The sequence below is a fragment of the Pogona vitticeps genome, chromosome 1 (genome assembly GCF_051106095.1).
Source record: "Pogona vitticeps strain Pit_001003342236 chromosome 1, PviZW2.1, whole genome shotgun sequence".
Lineage (NCBI taxonomy): Eukaryota > Metazoa > Chordata > Lepidosauria > Squamata > Agamidae > Pogona > Pogona vitticeps.
In genome coordinates, this window is record NC_135783.1 from 291,451,691 (window position 1) to 291,463,830 (window position 12,140).

Consider the following 12,140-nt stretch of genomic DNA (forward strand, 5'->3'; position numbering starts at 1 on the left):
CTTCTTTTCTCTATCTCTAAACCTGGGAGGTTGGTGTTTACAACCAAAATATCTTCTGTACTCAAATGAAGTATCATAAAGTTCCATGTTTGTTAAGGGGTCAGCATAAGCCTGAACCCACAAACTGTGGGAATTTCCCTTTCCCTTTGTTTGCTTGCATCTTCTCTCTGGTACTGTTAATCCCAAACCCCATTCTTGTAGGTCAAGTCAGCTTGAGTACAGTACTTTTCAACTCAATTATGGTCTGGAATTGGTATGAGTAGTGAGATGGCCCAAGTGAGTTGATGGCACTAAATTGTTTTGGATGTTGAGAACAAAAATAGACTGCAAAGAACTCCAAAAAGATCTCTCTCAACTGGGGGAATGGGCATTAAAATGGCAAATGAGATTCTCTGTGAACAGAATAATAAAGAGGAAGCAAGCCAAACCAAACTTTACTTCAACATTGATCATAAGCTATCAGCAGTGGACCAAGAAAGGAAGACTCATCATGTGGTGAAAACGGTGAACTAGGGCGAGACCATACATTAAGGCAAATGCATTTTTCCTCCTCTTAGTGTGTATATTTCCTCTTTTTATATCTCTCCAGGCATGTATAGTAGGTCTTTTGAAACTACATGTCTGAGAAGTGAGACACTAAAACAAGGCCCAACCAGTTGTGTTACAGAAGCTAGCTAATTTGCCAAATGTGGATTGAGACAAGCTGCTGTTCAAATAAACACTCTTTTTCTTTTACAGGAGTACTGTTTCTAACATCATTTTAGCTGTATTATCTAATTCTGCCCACAGTTTGCAGATGCTGGGCATAATGAGAAAAAAAAATTAAAATTAAAATAACACTGCCTCAAACATTATCAAAATCTTTGCAGTAACACACTTGAATGTTATGGATATTTCTGGCCACCAGATCTGAAAAAGGATGTTGTACAGCTGGAAATGTACAGAGAGGCCAAACCAAATTACTGAGGGATTGGAATAACTCCATTATGAAGAAAAGTAACAATGGTTGGAGTTGTTTAGCATGGCAAGAAGCCAAGTTTGAGGAATATAACAGAAGTGTGTAAAATTATGCATGGTATGGAGAAATTAGATTGGCAGAAGCTCTCATCTCCAGTAATGCTAGAATCAGGTCAATCCACAGATGTTTAAATGGCAGAAGCTTCTATGCAGGTAAAAGGAGGCATGTCTTCACAAAGCACACAGTAATGATGTACGTTTTTTGGGCTGTTTGCCCGTGTTCTGAGGGGAAGCATTTTGGGCCAAACAGCCTGAAAAACCTACAACCATTGGATCCCGGCCATGAAAGCCTTTGAGAATACATCACACAGTTATGATTTTCTGCCAGAAGAAGAAGTGGTGGCTCTCAGCTTAAATGACTGGAATGACAAGAAAGTTTGGATGACTTGGATGACAAGAAAGATTGGGCAGATTAATCATGAATGTGGCTATTGGGGTTTGCTAATCAATATGGGCATGTATTCCCTTCAGTTCTAAAGGTAATATGCTGTATATCAGTCATCAAAGAACATAAATAGCAGGGCACTATTGCTCTCCTGTTCTAAGAGAAATCAGGAGTCTTGTAGCATCTTTAAGATTAACTGGTTTCTATTTTTCATAAACATTTGTGTGTCCACACATGATCTCACATGAATGGAGTGTCCTTTGGTAAAGGTAAAGGTTCCCCTTGACATTTAGTCAGTCGTGTCCAACTCTAGCCTTTTGTTTTTGATCATGGGGTGTTCTTGGCAAAGATACTGGAGTGGCATTGCCATTTCCTACTCCAGGTGGATTGCGTTTAGTCAGAACTCTCCACTATGTCCTGTCCGTCTTGGGTGTCCCTGCATGGCATAGCCCATAGCTTCTCTGAGTTACCCAAGCCCCTTCACCATAACAAGGCAGCAATCCATGAAGGGGATCTGTTCAGGAAAATTGGAGATATTAGAGGAACATTTTGTGCAAAGATGGACATGATAAAGGACAAAAATGGGAGGGACCTAACAGAAACAGAAGACATCAAGAAGAGGTGGCAAGAATACACAGAGGAATTATATCAGAAAGATTTGGATATCCCGGACAACTCAGACAATATAATTACTGACCTTGAGCCAGACATCCTGGAGAGTGAAGTCAAGTGGGCCTTAGAAATCCTGGCTAACAACAAGGCCAGTGGAGGTGATGACATCCCAGTTGAACTATTTAAAATCTTAAAAGATGATGCTGTTAAGGTGCTACATTCAATATGCCAGCAAGTTTGGAAAACTCAACAGTGGCCAGAGGATTGGAAAAGATCAGTCTACATCCCAATCCCAAAGAAAGGCAGTGCCAAAGAATGCTCCAACTACCGTAAAAATGCATTCATTTCACACACTAGCAAGGTTATGCTCAAAATCCTACAAGGTAGGCTTCAGCAGTATGTGGACAGAGAACTCCCAGAAGTACAAGCTGGATTCCGAAGAGGCAAAGGAACTAGAGACCAAATTGCTAACATGCGCTGGATTACAGAGAAAGCCAGAGAGTTCCAGAAAAATATCTACTTCTGCTTCATTGACTATGCAAAAGCCTTTGACTGTGTGGACCACAGCAAACTGTCGCAAGTCCTTAAAGAAATGGGAGTGCCTGACCACCTTATCTACCTCCTAAGAAACCTATATGTGGGACAGGAAGCAACAGTTAGAACTGGATATGGAAAAACTGATTGGTTCAAAATTGGGAAAGGAGTATGACAAGGCTGTATATTGTCCCCTTGCTTATTCAACTTATATGCAGAATACATCATGCGAAAGGCTGGACTGGAGGAATCCCAAACCGGAATTAAGATTGCCGGAAGAAATATCAACAACCTCCAATATGCAGATGATACCACTCTGATGGCAGAAAGTGAGGAGGAATTAAAGAACCTTGTAATGAGGGTGAAAGAGGAGAGTGCAAAAAACGGCCTGAAACTCAACATCAAAAAAACTAAGATCATGGCCACTGGTCCCATCACCTGGGAAATTGAAGGGGAAGATATGGAGGCAGTGACAGATTTTATTTTCTTGGGCTCCATGATCACTGCAGATGGAGACAGCAGCCCCAAAATTAAAAGATGCCTTCTTCTTGGGAGGAAAGTGATGACAAACCTTGACAGCATCTTAAAAAGCAGAGACATCACCTTGCCAACAAAAGTCCGAATAGTCAAAGCTATGGTTTTTCCTGTAGTGACGTATGGAAGTGAGAGCTGGACCATAAAGAAAGCAGACCACCGAAGAATTGATGCCTTTGAATTGTGGTGCTGGAGGAGGCTCTTCAGAGTCCCCTGGACTGCAAGGAGAACAAACCTATCAATTCTAAAGGAAATCAACCCTGAGTACTCACTGGAAGGACAGATCCTGAAGCTGAGGCTCCAGAACTTTGGCCATCTCATGAGAAGAGAACACTTCTTGGAAAAGACCTTGATGTTAGGAAAGTGTTACGGCAAGAGGAGAAGGGGACGACAGAGAATGAGATGGCTGGACAGTATCTGCGAAGCAACCAACATGAATTTGACACAACTACGGGAGGCAGTGGAAGATGGGAGGGCCTGGCGTGCTCTGGTCCATGGGGTCACGAAGAGTCAGACACGACTAAACAACTAAACTACGATGACGTCCGACTCTAGGGGCGGTGCTCATTCCCATTTCCAAGCCGTAGAGCCAGCATTTGTCCGAAGACAGTTTCCATTGTCATGTGGCCAGCACGGCTATACATGGAATCCTGTTTACCTTCCCACCAAGGTGGTCCCTATTTATCTACTAGCATTTGCATGCTTTCGAACTGCTAGGTTGGCAAGGAGCTGGGACAAAGCGACGGGAACTCACTCCGTCGCGTGGATTCAATCTTACGACTGCTGGTCTTCTGACCCTGCAGCACGGGCTTCTGCAGTTTAGCCCGCAGCGCCACCACGTCCCAGTGTCCTTTGAGGGAAGTTTAAAACTTTTGACAGGGAAAGTATGCCAGGGGAGGGCAACAATAGGGTGTTTTGGTCTCTGCCGAAGAAGGTCTTTGACAGACAACGGGCAATGACAGATTCCTCCACTCTTAATGGTGCTTAGGGTCCGATGGGTGACAAAGGCTTAGGTATATATCATGAACAGGAAACCTTGTCTTTGTTAAGGCCCAGAGAGTGTATGCTTAACTTCCTAATACAAACCTGCTCAATCACCTCCCCTTGGAATCTGTCTTTAAAGTTTGTTCAGCAACTGCAATTCTTTTCTGTCTGTAAATTTCCTATAGGCAATTGGCTGGCCATGGTATGAGCAGAATCCTGGAGTAGATTTCACGTGTTCTTCTGAGTACAGGACTCTTGAGAGAGTCACATTACTTCCAATATATTCTTAACATATTATAGTATTAAGGACAAAATGCTTGGGACAGTGTGACATAAAAATGACAAGGTCCATTGATTTTTTTCCTTTCTGGTACCTGAGCCAGGAAGCAGATTTCCTCAAAGGTAATCAAAGGCTGAAATGTTTGTATGGCTGTCTATTATGTTACATTGCATAAACTCAACAGGGCTTCTTGGAAGAGCCATTATAATACATTGCAGCAAAATATATTCTATATAACAATCTATTTTATACCTTTTAAAGGCTGAAGCCTTTAACATGCACTTCTGTAGGCAAGAGACTACTTGATTAGAGGCGGGACAGGCGCTTTGTTAAATAGAAGGCAACATGGACATCAAAGAGATCCTCCTCACCTTTTCAGCCGCAACTAAGACCACATCAAAAAACTGAATCCTTTCACACATACATATCTCCCCTTTCTTTCATCATATAGTAATGACATATTTAGATTGTCTTGGGAAAAAATCCAAAGAGGTTGCCACTGGTAATGTACCATCTGTTTCCCCTTGTCATTTCAGTGTTGCCACCTTCCTTGAGATCAATTCATACCAATGGTGCTAAACTACATTTAATAAATAAAGGATGTCAGCGGGGAAAGAATATACATTCTTGTGTGTACCTGCCGACCAGTGTAAAATTAGCAACGTGATACCAAGCAAAAAAGCCCCCCGCCCCCCAAATTTCTAAGATTAATATTTTGGCTCTCAAATTGCTATTTTTGTTTAAACTTCCCTCAGGCTTTTCCAGCATCTCTTCTCCATCCTATGGTTACAGGATGGAGAAGGGATGCTGGAAAAGTAACTGGAACTCCCTGAATGTAACTGGGACTCCCTGAATGCTGTAACATCAATTTTACTCTGTCAGGGGTGTACTAAGCTCCAAGAGTAAACTTGTATATATGAATCAGACTTTCCCTTTCATTTGTAATAGATGTTCATAATATAGTTTGGAATTTTTAATCAGCAGTGTTTAGTTTGGAGCTCCTCAAAAGAACTCTTTGGCATTCACTCCACCATATCCATAAATTGCCTGGGCCTTATCTCCTAAAAGGATATGTGGTTTGAAAATTAAGACCAAGGTCTGTTTGTAATTTTGGTGTTAGCTTAGTCTGCTGAGTCACATGTTTGTGAATATCTCATTTCCTCTTTATGTCAGTTTTTCTCTCCATGGGAAGTTCTAAAATATCCATATCCAAGTGAGAACTTTAAGGGAGACTTCTTATGTTGCTTTTCAGAACAGCATTGCTCCCTTTTAAAACCAAACTTACTTTGGAAATATATTCGCGAAGGCTTTGTCCAGTGCTATTTTACTTTGGAAATATAGCACTGGACAACAGAAGAAATAAGTCTCTGCTCACTGAGTCACTGAAGGGACCCAACGGTCTCTAGATGGAACTATGTTCTCATTTTAGATGAACGTCCACACAGTATATTCTCCCTCGAGGCTTGGAAATGCACATTTTGTAGGACCCCTTCTGTGTTCCCAGTGCTCCAGAACATGCCATTGAATGTAAAAAGGAACAGTAGGGCTCTTAAGTGTATTTGTATACACCAACCCTCCCTGCTCTCTTCCAACAACACAGTTATAAGCAGGATAATTTACAGGAGAGGGGGAGTGACATTCCAACATATTCCAGAGTCTGGACCTCCAAAATTTTTGGTGTGACCAAGATTCTCCTCACATAAAACTACTTTATACTTTGTAGCAGCTGGATTCAGGTTTTCCAGAAGAAGATTAGGATGACGTATGTCTTTAAATACTTGGCATGTGTTGGGTAGCCACACTCGCAGCTTGCACTAAATAAGTTCACAATTGGAAGTATAGGGGGAACGTGGCTGCTGTGTAAAGCCTGAAACTGCTCTTACCTTTTCATTGAGGTTTCCAAAGAATCATCAAGATTTCAGACTGCCCTGTGGTAAAATTACTGGCAGTGAGGGGGTGAATTCTTGTTGGAGTTCTTTGTTCTCGTAGGATTATAGCTACCACTCTCTAGGGGGAATTATATCAGGCTTCAGAAATGGTATTGCATTTCTAAGGCTTTCCGCAGCCTGCAGGAGGCTGTGGAACTGTGCCAGAAGGACTCTTGAGGTTTGTAAAGAAGCTAAGGAGAGGTGGTGGTGAGTAAGTAAGTGAGAGAAAGAGGGATGGAAAGAACACACCAAGCCAAGCAAACCAAAAGTACAAGGACATTCCTAGATGTAGCATACCCTGCCAGCAGCTTAATTAACCTAGGGAAACTTGCCATAGATGGTTGGCAACATGTACAAGAGACCTAATGATCAGAGCTATGATTTTCTTCCCAACCAAGATTTTTTTAACAAGAGAGAGAGAAAGAGAAGTCAGGGCTCTTTGCACACAGAACACATAGCCATGCTTCTACTGAGATAGTAGCACCCTTTTGCAAATGTTCTTTAGAATGGAGCAAACAGACTGTGTCTGTGTCTCTCTCTGTCTCTAATTCCCCATTATATCGGTCCCACCACAGTTTTACAGGAGCATTTTTCTTGGTTTGTGTCTGCCATAAAAACAAGAGCTTAATTACCTGTAATCATTAGCCTATTGTTCATCCGCCCACCAATCAGGACCCAGCACCTCTATGTTGCAAGTATCCATCACTTGTTTATGAATATCACTTCATTTTTGCTATAAAACATAAATTCACTCTTTCCAAGCTCCATTGCTGAGTGTTGATGTTTCAGGATGAAGATGTTATCTTCTTACCATATTAGATTTCTTTAAGAGGTGCCTTTACATTTTTAAAATCATGACAACAAACAGTCTTAAGGCACTTCCAGATGAGGCTTTTGTTTTGCAATCAGCCTTTGCGTATTCATAATATTTAATGAGGAAGTACAGATGGCATTAGCTGGCTAGATAGCTTAGTGAGTTGGGTATGTGGCTGCAGAGCCAGAGGTGGGATGTTCAATTTCCCCACAGTGTCTCTTGGGAGAAGAATCAGCCTGTGTGGCCTTGGGAGAGCTGCACAGCTACCAAGTGTTTCCAGAAGAGAATAGTAAACCGCTTCTACATAGTCTGTACCTAGAAAACCCTGGGAAGGATCACCATAAGTCAGAGCTGACTTTACAGCATGTACTTAAGTAGTGGTGCCATTTGCTTCTGCTTATAATTTTGCTGTGTTTTGCCTATTCTTTATATTTCTACCTCAAAAAATTAAGTAAGAAGCAGAATATGTAACAGCTACAGAATACACTAGGAAGACACCTAGAAGCCTGCTGTTTGGAAGCACCAAGAACCTTCTGTGCCTGGTGCAGATGCCTGGTAGCTTCGTAGTTGTAAGGGGAGCCCTAGAAAGGATGTCCCTCTGCCCCAGAGAACCACAGCAAAACGTCTTGGGAACAGAACTGCCTGGATGGTAGTACAGTATTTTGGATTTGAAAAGCAGTAAGCACATCAGTGAGAAAAGGTTTCAAAGCTTTATTTAAGAGAGTACAAAATAGGAAAAACCACTGCAGAAAAATCACACAGACTGAATTATCAAAAGATAAAACAATGACAGCAGTAATACAGTGTAAAGCAATGTTATAAACTGTGAGGACTATCAATGATACAGGAAGGCACAATGAAACAGAAGCAAAATACAAGAAATATGCCCTACACTCTCTGCTTGTTGGAAGCCCCTGGAGAATAGCAGCGAGAGATTCCCAGAAGATTTGCAGCAGCAAACCACCAACAATCTGCACGTGAAGCTCCCTGAACAAAGACTTTGGGGACCTTATATAACTCCAGCTTAATACACTGCTGTTGGCACCTGCATACCAACTAGAATTACCCATCATCATCTCCCATTGCTTCTTAACTGCCAAAATGTGAAGCAAGCAATTAATTAATCAGTACTATGATAAGAAAATATCTTATTAACCTGCAAAATGATAACAGAAATGCCTTCAGATCATTAAACTAATGAGCAAAGCGATACCACCTTACGCTCTCAGCTCAAAGGTGCCCAAAGTTGTGCATTGGCCTAACCTAAGCACAGTCTAGATACTGGCCTTGCTGTGATGCAGATGTGATTTATGCATGCCTTTCATAGACAACTGTTTGTCAGCTCATGCAGAGGGCATGAAAAGAGAAGCAGCGCTATAAAACAAGAGGCTGAAATCCCGTTCGACAAGATATACTGTGTAACAACTGATGATGTCACCAACTATAGAGATTTTTGTTGGAAACAAATGTTTTCTGCCCCCACCCAAACCCAAAGGTCCCAAGTCACTCATGGAATCCTTTTTTCTCATAGGGAAGCCACTGAGGGCTGTGGAATGGGACAAGTCCTTAATTTCTGAAAATTCCTACCAGGATGATTTTTTGGGCAGCCGCTTGTTTTAGAAGTTAAAGACTCTCCCCACCCTAACCCCATTGCCATTAATGGCTTCCCACAACAAAATGGATTATATGGAGGCCTTCAGGGGTGGGATAGAAATGTTTTATTAGTGAAAAACTGTCTCAGCTTATGATATCATCAGTCTTATGTAGCATAGCTGTTTACACAGGATTTCATCCAAAAACTAAGAGCCAACTCAGGCTAAAGACAGCCGATAAAAGCCCCCCAAAAAGATAGGAGACTGTGGACAAAGGTTTAGGAATAGAGGAAACATGGGTATATAGCATGATACCACCTTGTCATAACAAAGGTCTTCCATGTCAATACTACTGGAATCTGCAATATAAACACTTTTATGAGCTAGAAAAATTAAGGAAATCAGAGTTTCACCAGTGTTGTAATTCCTATTGGTGTAGAGATGGGGGGGACTCTTTTGACATATGAAAGCTCTTTTGGCATGTGACAGATCCACTTCTGTGTGAATTCACTTCCCCTTTAGCTCCCCTCTTGGACAAGTGTGCACAACACATCACCCAAAGTCAGTAGCCTCTAAGCTGCTTCTGATTGTCTCCAGCATATGCTGCACCCAGGTTTCCATAAATCCGCAACATGTGCCTAAACACCCTCATACACAAAATGCTATTCTACCATTCACCCACCTACCTGTTTTTGCACTAAGCCTGCCTGCCTGTATTGTTGTTGAAGTGTTTCTCTGTTGCCGCAATTCACACAATAGGGCCTTTAGACATGTAGTTATCAACCGTGGATTCCATATACAAAGAAATGGTGGGTCAGATAATGGTACGGATTTTACTCTATAATAAGTGCAAAGCATAGTTTGATGTGATGCCTGGATTCATTTGGTATTTTCATGCTGATGTTGGTCTCTGTCTGCTTAATGAGATGAAAAGAAATGTAGCCAATCTCCCATATATACATCGAAAAGCAAACAAAAAGAAACCAGGCAGAAGCAATGAGGTCTTTGGAGTTGTCTTATGTCTTGAGGCTTTGCATACAGAGTTCTCAAAGGTTCCTGGATGGGACTGCAGACACAATCCTGGGTACAAAACAGTGCATGCTTGTCCCTCTGGACAATAATTGAGCTTATATTAGACAGTAGTAAGTATTACATGCATTAAAATTAGGTTTGACTTGGCAAAAATTTTCCAATGTCGCAGCAGCTCATAAACTCCTTGACAGCTTTAGCCTTCTTTGCAAATTTTCCAGAAGGGATGGTGGAAAAATGGTCTCCTTTCTCACCACAAACCAATTCCTTAGGTATGACATGAGTTCCCACAGTCTACTGGCGGCTTCATCACTAGAGTGAGGACAGTAACACAATACCTCTATGAGAACCAAGTAAAAATTGTGAAGTGATGAGCTAGCTTTCCATGTCCACAGAACTTCACTCAAGAGTTGGTGATGGAGGGAACCACAAACAAAAGGAGATGGGGAAGATACTACTGACAGAATCCAGAATGGAAAATATGTTTGAAGCTAAGTCTGTAAAATGGCAGTTTGTGCAATTATTTGCACACTAGTGGGGTTAGACTACAACTAGTAAAAAAAAAAAAACAGTTTGTACAAAAGTACAGCAGACTAAGTAATATTATACTCCTTTTGAAAACATAGTCTTCTCTTATCTACAGTCTGAAAATAATATTAAATAATACTAAAAGAAAAAAACCCTAGAAATACATATTTTCATGATGTATTTACTAGAACTGGCCATAGAGGGAGCCAGAGACCGTACTATGTATTCTTGTTGTTGAAGAATACATTGCATGTTCTCTGGCTCCCTCTAGTCCACAGTTATGGTAATATATTGTGAAAATACTTTTTTCTTGGTTTTTTTCCTTTTACCAGCATTCATAATTATCAACGTTTTTCAGCATTTGGGGTGCGTGGGCTTGGAACCAATCCTTGCAGATGCAGGGGTCCTACTGTATACATGTATGCTGTTACTTGAATCCAGCCCCAATGTGACCTCCTCACAACCATGTCTCTGGTATTATTTCTTGAAATTACAGGTACTGAAAATATAAGTGTCAAAACACACAATTCATTACATTGAAATAAAAGAGAACTGTGTAATCATTACAGATTACAAATAAAGGAGTAGGTGATACATTTAAAGGCCACTTAAGAAATCATAAAATGTGTAAGCTTCATAGATCAGGATGGCCACTTCATCAGACTTCCACCGATGTCTTCTTGCTTAGAGTTCCAGAAGTTAACAGGAGATGAATTTTTCTTAGATATAGGTTAGGAAAGATGCATGTTGCTCTGGAGTTCTGGCTTTAAAGCTGAGGAAGCTGCTATTTGTATATCTCATCCCAGTTCTTCAAACAAGCAAGCACAGGCAATATGCATACACCTTCTCATTTAATTACAGTGACTCCTCTAGTCTAAGATTCCAAAGCAGAATAATGTTTAAAAGGACAAAGACATTAATGGGTATCATCAGGCTGAAGGTGGATAGTGGCCAGGACAGTTAAGGGGTATTGAACGGCTGTAACTGTAGCATAGATACGCTCTGAAGAGCCACATGGGGATTCATCATTAGCCCACTCAGATTTCTCTCATGAAATGCCCTTTTACTCTGTGATGTGTCACTTGTGAGTGTGCTTTCTGTTCATGTTGCACAGGAGACAGCCATTTTAAAATGGAACATGCATTGTTGCCTGTGTTTGTTTCACACACTCAACATGACAAATGCAAAGTGATTCCTTCTGAAAATAGGCTGATCGCTTGCTAGCTTGTTTGTTTGTTTTACTCTCATAAATTACTCCCTCCAGTGCATAGCCTAATGGGGGAACTGGCAGTTCATGTAGCATCAAGAATTTGCAGGACCTCTGTGTACAGTCTGGTATGCTGAAGACTGATATTGCTGAACTACCACCAATTACAATTGTTACCCCTTCTGAGCACTTCCAGAAGGGCAAAGCATGTCTCAGATTAACTTGTGACATGGGGTGGTGCTATGCCTCAGTTGCTTCCTGATTGAGGGGGTTGGATCACCAATATGGAGAAACCCTCTGTTGTCTGTAGCATACTAAAAGAAACACACACGCACACCCTCTTAACAGCATTCAGTACAAACACAGAGAATATCTTTTAAATCTGGAATCTGTATGATGGGTTGAAAGTGGGAAAGCAGCATTTTAAACCAACATACGATAGTTTATTTTTGAATTAAAGAAGAAAATATTGCAAGAATAATGATACACATTTTTGGGGCAGGACTTGAGTAATATTTGTCCTGTATACTTGTCAAGAAAAGCAATTATGCTGTAGCTGATAGTGATGGACTAAGATTGTGGTGATCTGTGTTCATAGCCCTGCTCAGCCCTAGGAACCTTATCAGGATGCATGCCCTAAGGGTAAACCTGTCCCTGAATACTTTGCATACCTTGGAAAACCTATCAAGATTGTTG